Below are 10,795 nucleotides of genomic sequence, written 5' to 3' on the forward strand. Positions count from 1 at the left end.
ATTTGTTTCTTTGGACTAACTCCACGCATTTGGTTCACTGATTTCTCCTTTTTATGTCTGACTAGTCTAAAAGAATTGAGCATAACTGTTAAACCCAGCTGGTCTAGAAATTGTTATCACTGTTGAATTGTGGTCGACCCTAGTGGGTGGTGTTGGATGTATTGTGTTGTTTAAAAAAACACACCACCCACCGTCTTCTTTAAAGACATAGACCACACAGTCCTACTTTCCCCATTTGTGTGGTTGCCTAATGAGATGCATAAATGAATTAGGCTTCCTCAAAGACAATAATATAGCAACCTTCAACATAAACGTGAATTGTTGTGCTCCAAGGAGAACAGGCAGTGATAAATCTTTCTTTCTGATTTTGAAATCCAACTAAAACTGAAAAAAAGCACTGGACAATTGAATCGCTTTATTCCTAAAATGTGATGAAGCTTTATTTTCATTTCTATAGTGAATTTTTGCCTTATTGAAAGCCTTTAATGAACAGATAAAGTAGATTTTGGATTCATGTATACAGATAAAAACTATTTATTCAGTGTTTATTTGGAAAGATAGGATCCCTGCCTCTATAGAGACCACAGTCTAGCAAGGAAAGCAACTAAAACCACCACAGAAATATGGTAAGTATTAAGGGAGAGTTTGCAGAGAGAGTTTGCTACTGAATCACAACAAAGGGAGACCTAAATCAGAACTTCAGGAGAAAGAGAAATCAGAGATGATGTTCCAGGGGATTTAACCAAACCTGAGCCTTAGGACCAGTAGCAGCTAGTCAAGTGCAGAAGTGGAGAGAGTCTTTCACAATGAAGATAAAAGTTGGAAGGTCAGAAACAGCGACTGTGCTCGGGGGATTTCAGACAGTTCTGTGGGGCTGGCACGAGTGGCAGGTGGTAGGAGGTAACATTAGATGGGTAGGCAGGTATTCAATCATGAGGCCATCATACCTATACTTGATCATTTGGATTTTGCCTAAAGGTCTGGGTAGACACTGAAGGATTTTAAATTGTAAAATCACCTGATTACACACACATTCTAGACAGATCCTTCTAGCAACCTTGCATTGACTGGGAGGGTGTCAGATCAGTGGCAAGACAGATATTAAGTTAGGACCATAAACAAGGTAGTGGTCGTGGGAATGAAAGGCAAGAGGTGAATTTATAAATTATGTAAGGGAAAGTCCAAAGTATTTTATAATAAAATAATACATAGGTTTCCCAGTGACTAGTGTGACTGTATTAGCCAGCTGGGGCTGCTATAACAAAAAGCACAGACAGGGTGACTTAAACAGCAGAAGTTTATTTCTCACAGTTCTGGAGGCTGGAAGTCCAAAATCAGGGTTTGAGCAGGGGTGGTTTTTCCTGAGGCCTCTTTCCTTGCCTTGCAGTCGGCTCCTTCTCCCTGTGCTCTCACATGGCCTTTCCTGTGTGTGTGCCTCTGGTATCTCTTCCTCTTCATATAAGGACAACAGTCCTATTGGATTAGGGCCGCACCCTCAGGACCTCATTTAATTTTAATTACCTCCTTAAAGGCCCTATCTCCAAATTAAGTCACACTGGAGGCTAGAGTTTCAACCTGTGAATTGGGGGGGGGGGCATAATTCTATCCATCATAAGTGAAGACTGTTCTTCTCAAACTTTAGAATATGAAAAACATGATTAGATTTCTGGAGATATGGATCTCAGTGAGATCCTCTACATCTTTTTCCCATCCACCAGATAACTAGTAAGGACTTTGAGAATTGAGAGAGTAGAGTCACAGGAGGTAGGGAACCTGCATTCCTGGATAAAGACAAGGAGGAGTAGGGTCCTTACCTTCCTGCACTGGACTGTGATGGGAGAAAGCAGCAAGACATTATTTTCTAAAATATGTTTATTCTTTGTTATATACTTTACCTTGAGAACTTCAAGATAGAAAATAATTGCACTGGACTGTGATGGGAGAAAGCAGCAAGACATTATTTTTTAAAATATGTTTATTCTTTGTTATATACTTTACCTTGAGAACTTCAAGATAGAAAATAATTGCAATGATTTCAAAATGAAATCCTGGATTCAATACATATTCTTTATAATTACACCCAATCAGTACCTAGAAATGTCTGTAGACATTACTCAGCTAATGAATAAAATCAGTAAAATAGCTACAAAGAGTAAAAGTCATAGGGGTGAAGTTCATGCATGATCAGTTGTCACTTTGCCACTGTGTTTTTTTTAAAAACAGGTTAACATTTGTTTCATTCACATACACACTCCTTGCAAGAGTTAATAACTGCTGATGCTAACAACTTAAAACTATTACCTTTGTTACCTTAAAAGGAAATTCAGTTTAGTACAGAGAAATTCAATAACATTTCAAAACCTTTGATCAGAAGCTTTCAATGCTTGTTATACTACTTTGGTGTACACAAATGTTCAAGTAAGGTTAAGAAAGAATGTTTCCTTTTCCCACAGAAGACACGATCTAAGAAGTAAGCAATCGAACTAGGAATTCTGTCGAAACTAGGTAGCCATAAGATGTTACCGACGGACGACTTCTTATATTGGCAATTAACCAAGTTTTAAAAGCCCTAATCAATGTTATGAAAACAAAACATTTAGAGTAATATTTATGAATACCAGCATAATAGAATATTTGCCTTCTATAAATAATTACCTTTGAAATGGTAAAGGTGGGTTCCACCTGTGGTTCTTTTCTGGCATGAGAAGCTGCACGTGCATGTGGGATGACTTACTGACTTGGCTTAATTGTAGGAGAATCCAGTGTCTGGTTTGCTGGGCAGACATCTCTATGGGTCTCCACAAACAGATGTCTTCACTACATTCTTCCATGCTTCAACCCACTGGAAGACGACTGACACTAAGTGCTTTATGACTCCATTGGGAGTCGGTTATGAAGAGACATCTTGGAGAAATACCAGGACCTTTTTAGTTAAATCTGACAAGAGTACAATGTTCATGTGGCCCAAACCACCTCCCTTCCTTGGTAGACTGACACTAAGTGCTTTATGACTCCATTGGGAGTCGGTTATGAAGAGACATCTTGGAGAAATACCAGGACCTGTTTAGTTAAATCTGACAAGAGTACAATGTTCATGTGGCCCAAACCACCTCCCTTCCTTGGTATAGTTATCCAGGCAAGGTGGTTAATGTGGGGATCCATCAAAACTGTAACAACTTCACAGTTCACATCATTAAATTCATTGGCTTTTTCTCTAAAAGCAACAATTTCTGTAGGATACACATAGGTGAAATCCAAAGTATAAAAGAAAAATATCAAATATTTCCCCTTGAAGTCATCAAGGCTCAGTTTTTTGAACTCTCCACTGACAGTGCCTGTACCCTTACAATACACTTTCTGGGTGACTTCAGGACATGGGATGAGGAACTGGTGGCAAAGGCAAATTTTGCTTGACCAGAACCAGACCACAATACGTTTGTCAAGCACTTTTTTACAGAAGCAGCAGGTCTAAGGGCTGCAGAGGCAGAAATGCTCCCAAGGACTGGTGCTCACACATGTCACAGAGGCCCAGAGCAACCTTCCCACAGTGCTGCCATCTTCTCTAAGGTGGGTGGAAAAGCCGAGACATTTTTATGTGTTAAGTCCCTTGAAGTTTGGGATTGTTTGAAACTGCAATTAACCTATCTCGAATAACACAAATTAAAAATCTTACTTCAGCAAAAATATTATGTATTATATAAAATGCTGTGAGTATTTACTGGGGAAGACATGATAAAAATTTAAATATTTTAAATGTATTTTTAACATTGATTTTAAGCAGTATAGCACTAATTTCCAGACTATAAACAAAATATGTGAATTGAGAGATATGAATATCCAGATATATCAGACAACTACGTGATTACTCCATTTCAATACAATGTAAAGTTTCATATACCACCCAGCCCAAGAGATTTAAAATTTAGTGTCAACAAATGTCAGAATAACAATATTTTTTTTCTTTGAAGTTTATTTATTTATTTTTAAAATATATTTATTTATTATTTTTATGTTTTACATTCTAAGATGTTGTTATGGAGCAGTAGGGAGGGTAGGGGAAGGGGTAGGGTGGGAAGAGGAGAAAATGGGGGACATGCTGAAAGCCTGTGACACCCCATCATTCCAGCAGCGGAGCTCAAGGGCTTTTGGCGGCGGTTTGGTCATGGCTGGGTTGGATGCGGACTTCAGGGGTATGTGGTTGAGGCCTTCAGCACCCCACCCCACTCCAGCTTGGGAGCCTTGGGTGCTTCTGGCAGTGGCCTGGTGGTTGTCACTGAGCTGGATGTGGACATGGGGGGCGTGGCTGAGGCTCTCAGCACCCCTCCATCCTGACATGGGAGCCTGGGGGGCTTCTGGTCCTTCTAGGTGTTATAGGTGTTCTTTGGTTGTGTTAGACATTTACTGGTTAATATCAGAACTTTGTCTCTGATCTGTGGGTAGTTTGTGTTTTCTTTCAGTTCTGTGTTGGATTATTAGCTATCCCCACCACTAAACTGCACTGGAACTAACTTGCTGTCCTTTGCTTCTAAAATGGGGGGACTTCCTGTGGGAACCAGCACTTGAGCCCTGTGGTTGAGCCGAATTGCTGCTTTGCTGCTGATTCCCTGGGGAAGGCTTTCCATGCAGCTCAGGTTTTAATTGTTGACCTTGTAAGCACTTCTTGGTCTTGTGAGGTCCAGTACACCTGAGTTATGTGGAAACAGGTCTGTGCCTGAGTCTTTTCAGCAAACTGCACCCCTTCCAGTTCTATATTCCTGACCAGTCTCCACTGGGTGGCCCTGCACTGATTGTGGAGCAGATCAGCTGTCCTTGCTGTGCCCCAGTGTTCCCCCAGTGAGCTCGTCTCCCCCACCACCTGCACTCCAAACACTTCCAATGGGATGGGCCTTGCACCAGTCACTTGCAATGACTCACCAGCCTTTGTGCGGCTCCTTTTTTCAGTTGTCTGTGGCCCATCGCTCCTATGTGGGTCCACAGGAATGCTGTTAGTGGTCTTGCTGGCCTGAGAGCCACCAAGGCCTTCTTCTCTGCTACAGCCTCCAAGCAACTTCATACGAAGGGCACAGTAGCAACTTTTGCCAGCTCTTGCTCCGTGAGCTCACGAGGGCCAGACTTGAAGTAGTTGGGTCATGAAATGGTTAGAGCAGTCCTTTCTTTCTCTCATCGTGGCTTCTCCGGCCTTCACGAACTCTATAGGTCTCTCCTCTTCCTCCGAGCTCTTGCAGCCCCAGCTTGGCTTTCATTGCTTTTTAATAGTTGTAAATTTGTTGATTGTGGGAGAGAGAGACAGTGGGTACCGTCTATTCCACCATCTTGATCAGAAGTCTCAGAATAATAGTATTTTAATTAACCGAACTCTATAGGTCTCTCCTCTTCCTCCAAGCTCTTGCAGCCCCAGCTTGGCTTTCATTGCTTTTTAATAGTTGTAAATTTGTTGATTGTGGGAGAGAGAGACACTGGGTACCGTCTATTCCACCATCTTGATCAGAAGTCTCAGAATAATAGTATTTTAATTAACACAATCCCCAAGAGTATATGAATTTGTATAATGAGGAAGTGCTTTGATTTCAAAGTTAAATCATGAAGTTGGAAAATTTGTGGGTTTTTTTTTTTCTCAATTTGCTAAAAAGACATCCTGGGTTTTAGTTTTCTAAGTCAATAATGAAAATAATATACCATCTCGTATTCCAAGTTATATCAACTTTACAATCAATTTTCTGCAACCACTCAGAAAATTTCATAGACAAGAAAAATGGTAAGTTTTTGAGAAACTCATTCATTCATTCATTATTTCACACAATTGAAGGATTTAACAAATGTTAATTGAGCACCTACATTGGTCTAGTCACTGCGCTGGCCTTGCGTAGAAAAAAAGATTTTAGTAATGTAAAGTGTTTTTTCCTGTTGTCTTTTGTTCTAAACAGAGTTGCAGTAGGCTAGACAATGGAGAGCAAAGCAAACTAACAACCACTTTCCTTCCTTGATGAAGAAATATTGAAAAGCCCAGTTGCTATAAGCATTGTTCATCTTCATAATGTCTATGACACCCTGATAGAATGTGAGGACTATTAAATACTGTACTATGCGTCACAGAAATATTTCCAGATAACTCCAGATAGTTCAGAATACTGAAGAAGCACTTCATTTCCAGAGACACTTAGTCAAACTTAGGCTTAATTACCTTTAAAAATACAAAGTTTCTTTAAAAAATTATAAAAGTAACGAGAAACATTATAAATAGTAAAATAACACAAGTTGGACAGAGAAGTTTCCCCATAAATCCCCTCTCTGTATATGAAAATAACATCAGGTAGTTAAACATTCCAAAAATGTTCAAATGCTTGAGGCTTTAGTTTCACAAAAGGCTAGAATGTGTCACCCTTCTAAGTAAAAGAGATTTTAGAGATCAATAGTGTCCCCGTATTTCATCCTCTTTTTCTTCCTTGTAGAAGAGAAACCTGAGCGTGGCACACTGCCTAAAGCCACGCTGTTATGACAGAATTAAAACTAGAAGCCTTCCAGCCAAAAATTCTTTCTGCCGAACCATGAATTCCATTAATAATGTTCTTTTAATTTTTTTTCCTTTATCATTCCTACCAGTTTCATCCCAAATATCTACCTCGACACAGTATTATCCAAAAATAGTCATATTTTATAGAAACATTACCTAAAAGATAATTCCTGTACTATATCTGTAAACTTTAACTTTTTTCCTTTTTGACCTACATTTATTTTTAAATATTTTATTCTATTTATTATTTATTTATTTATTGAACCATAATTGATACATATTTGGGGGATACAGTGTTGACTATCATTATTTGTGTACAATATGTGCAGATAAATCATTATTATTAACATATTCATTACTACAAATCATAATTATTCTTTGTGCCCCTTACCCAGTTTCTCCAAAACTCCGTCTCCATCCCCCTGTCCCACCTCTAATAACCATAAATTTGTTCTCTCCTGGAAGTTCCATTTATTATTGTGGTCTGTCTGTCTGTCTCTCTCTCTCTCTCCCTCTCTCTCTTCTCTCTTTCTTTCTTTCCTTCTTTCTTAGCACCTACTTATGAATGAGGACATATAGTATTTCTCTTTCTGTTTGGCTTATTTCACTTAACATAATTTTCTCCAAGCTCATCCATGTTGCTGTGAATGGTAGAACTTCATTCTTTTTTATAGCTGAGTAGTATTCCATTGTGTATATATACTACATTTTCCTTATCCAGTCGTCTGTCAATGGACATTTAGGTTGGTTCCATATCTTTGCTATTGTAAATAGAGCTGTGATGAACATGAGAGTGCAGGTATCTCTTTTACATGATGATTTCCACTCCTGCGGGTATATACCCAGAAGTGGGATTGCTGGACCATATGGTAGATCTATCTGTAGTTGTTTCAGAAACCTCTGTATTGCTTTCCACAATGGCTGTAATACTTTACGGTCCTACCAACATTGTGGGTGAGTTCTCCTTTTTCCACATCCTTGTCAGCATTTGTTATTCTCCATCCTTCTAATAATGGCCAGTCTAACAGGAATGAGATGATATCTCAACGTGGTTTTGATATGCATTTCTTGATGACTAGTGACGTTGAACATTTTTTCATGTACCTGTTGGCTACTAGTATGCCTTTCTTGAAAAATGTCTTTTCAGCTCATTTGTCCATTTTTTAATTGGATTATTTGAGTTTTTTTTACTGAGAAGTTGTTTGAGTTCCTTGTATATTCTGGGTATTAATCTCTTATCAGGTGAGTAGTTTGCAAATGTTTTCTCCCTCTCTTTCAGTTGCCTATCTGTTCTGTTGATTGTTTCTTTTGCTGTGTAGAAGCTTTTTAGTTTGATATAATTCCATTTGTTTATTTTTTCTTTTGTTATTTGTGCTTTGGGAGTCTTATTCCTAAAGTCTTTGCCCAGTCATATTTCCTGGAGTGTTTCCCCTATGTTTTCTTTTAGTAGTTTTTTGGTTTGGGGTCTTATACTTAAATCTTTAATCCATTTTGAATTGATTTTGGTATATGGTGAGAGGTGAAGGTCTAGTTTCATTCTTCTGTAGATGAATGTCCAATTTTCCAAGAACCATTTACTGAAGAGGCAGTCTTTTCCCCAATGTATGTTCTTGGTGCCTTCGTCAAAGATGAGGTGGCTGTAAGTATGTGGATTGATTTCTAGGTTCTCTATTGTGTTCCATTGGTCCAAGTGTCTGTTTTTATGCCAGTACCATGCTGTTTTGGTTACGACAGATTTATAATATAATTTGAAGTCAGGTACTGTTCTGCTTCTGGCTATTCACTCATTCATTCATTCATTCATTTAAATAGGATTGCTTTGACTATTTGAGATCTTTTGTTGTTCTATATGAATGTTAAGATTGTTTTTTTCTATTTCTGTTAAGAATGTCATTGGTATTTTGATGGGGATTGCATTGAATCTGTAGATCACTTTGGGTTATGGACATTTTCACAATGTTAATTCTTCCAATCCAAAAGTATGGAAAGTCTTTCCACCTTTTTGTGTCCTCTTTAATTTCTCTCAGTAATGTTTTGTAGTTCTCATTGTAGAGATATTTCACCTCCTTGGTTAAATTGATTCCTAGGTATTCTATTTTTTTATGACTATTGTAAATCAGCAAACTTTCTTGAATTCTTTTTCTGCTAGTTTGTTACTGGAGTATAAAAACATTACTGATTTTTGTGTGTTGATTTTGTATCCTGCAACATTACTGAAATTGTTTATAAGCTCTAAGAGTTTTTGGTAGAGTCTAGATTTTTCCATATATAGGATCATTGTCATCTGCAAACAGGGACAGTTTTACTTCATCTTTTCCAATCTGGATGCCCCTTATTTCTTTCTCTTGCCTGATTGCTCTGGCTAGTACTTCCAATACTATGTTAAATAAGAGTGGTGAGAGTGGGCATCCTTTCAGCTTTTCAGGATGATATTGGTGATTGTTTCGTTGTATATGTGTATATTGTGTTGAGATACTTTCCTTCTATACCTAATTTTCTGAGAATCTTTATCATGAAGAGGTGTTTAATTTTTCACATGCTTTTTTTGTATCTACTGAGATAGTCATATGGATTTTCTCCTTATTTTGCTGATGTGGTGTATTACATTTATTGACTTGCATATGTTGAACCTTCCTTGCATCACTGGGGTGAATCCCAGTTGATCATCATATATAATTTTTTTGATGTGTTGCTGTATTCTGATTGCTTATATTTTGTTGAGAATTTTTGCATCTTATGTTCATCAGAAATATTGGTCTGTAGGTTTCTTTTTTTATTGTATCTTTATCTGGTTTTGGTATCAGAAATGTAAGCCTCATAGAATGAGTTTGGGAGAATGGCTTCTGTTTCAATTTTTTGGAATAGTTTGAGGACAATTGGTGTTAATTCCTCTTTAAAGGCTTGATAGAGTTCAGCTGTAAAGCCATCCATCTGGACCAGGGCTTTTTTTTTGTTGGGAGATTGCTTATTACTGCTTCAGTCTTGTTGCTGGTTATTAGTCTGCTCAGATTTTCTATTTCTTCTTGGTTCAATCTTGGAAGTTTGTATTTGTCCAGAAATGTATCCATTTCCTTCAGCTTTTCATATCTGTTGGCATATAGTTGTTAATAATAACCACTAGTGATTCTTTGTATTTCTGTGGTATCAGTTGTAATATCTCCTTTTTCATTTCTGATTTTGATTTGTGTTGTTTGGGTCTCTTCTTTTTTTCTTTCTTTTTTAAAAACCTGGCTAATGGTTTGAATATCTTATTTATCTTCTAAAAAAAAAACAACTTTTTTTTTCATTGATCTTTTGTATCATTTTGGGGCTCTCCATTTCATCTAGTTCTGATCTTAATGATTTCTTTCCATCTGCTACATTTAGGATTGTAACTTTTAACTTTTGAAGAATATCATTCCAACATTTAACTGGGCCTTATAAATATATTCCTGTAGCCTGGACTTACAGTATGTATTATATAGAAAAGAGGCAATCATCACCCAAATGATTGTGGTCAGAGAATGCCAAGAAAAAAAATAGAAAAGGTAGATTTGGTAAGACTTGCTAGATACAATTTGACTAAAAACCCTATGTTGATCCAATTTCAGGAAAAAAATAATAAATGTAGTGCTAGAGAGAGATGTACATAAGGAAACACTGAGACCAGAGTTTTCTAAGATGTCTAATCAATTCTTGAAGAAAATCCCTGTGTGTATTTGGATGTTGGTGCATTTTTTCATGTCCCTACAGAACATTAAACAACTGAACTATTTAATTAAAGATTTAGCTTATTTTTCAGGAAATCATTTAGAATTAAAAGCAATTAACATTTACAATCTGCACTCAGGTTTACAATGCACATTTTAAAAATGGTTTCTCATTAAAGTCTTGTATCAATTCTTGTACTTAGTGGTATTTTGATAACATATTAAATATTTCTTTCCTCATTTAACAGATGAGGAAACTGAAGCTCAGAGAGCTTAAGTGACTTTCCCAAGATTGTATGGCTAGAAAGTGATAGGGATGGAATAGGAACAAGCTTTCTTTACTCTACAGTCTATATCCTTCCTATAATCATTGTACAGTTTATCTTGGTCCAGAGGCAAGAAGACCTTAATAACTCTAAAATACTGATCTTCAAATTTATGAGACTCTATTCAGATCCTTCATTTATTTGCCAAGTGTTTGTTATTCAAGATGGTACAATTAGATAAAGTCTTAGAATAATAAAATGCATATGGGCCGAGCCCATGGCGCACTCGGGAGAGTGTGGCGCTGGGAGCACAGCAGCGCTCCCACCGC

At 37.4% G+C, this 10,795-nt stretch overlaps 1 pseudogene; it reads right to left on the reverse strand.

Moving 5' to 3' along the window:
- Positions 1-2,730: 2,730 nt before the first annotated feature.
- Positions 2,731-3,562, reverse strand: LOC103582228 (annotated as a pseudogene).
- Between the last annotated feature and the right edge of the window lie 7,233 nt (positions 3,563-10,795).

Source organism: Galeopterus variegatus, unplaced genomic scaffold (assembly GCF_000696425.1).
Source record: "Galeopterus variegatus unplaced genomic scaffold, G_variegatus-3.0.2 Scaffold15305, whole genome shotgun sequence".
NCBI classification, from domain to species: Eukaryota; Metazoa; Chordata; class Mammalia; order Dermoptera; family Cynocephalidae; genus Galeopterus; species Galeopterus variegatus.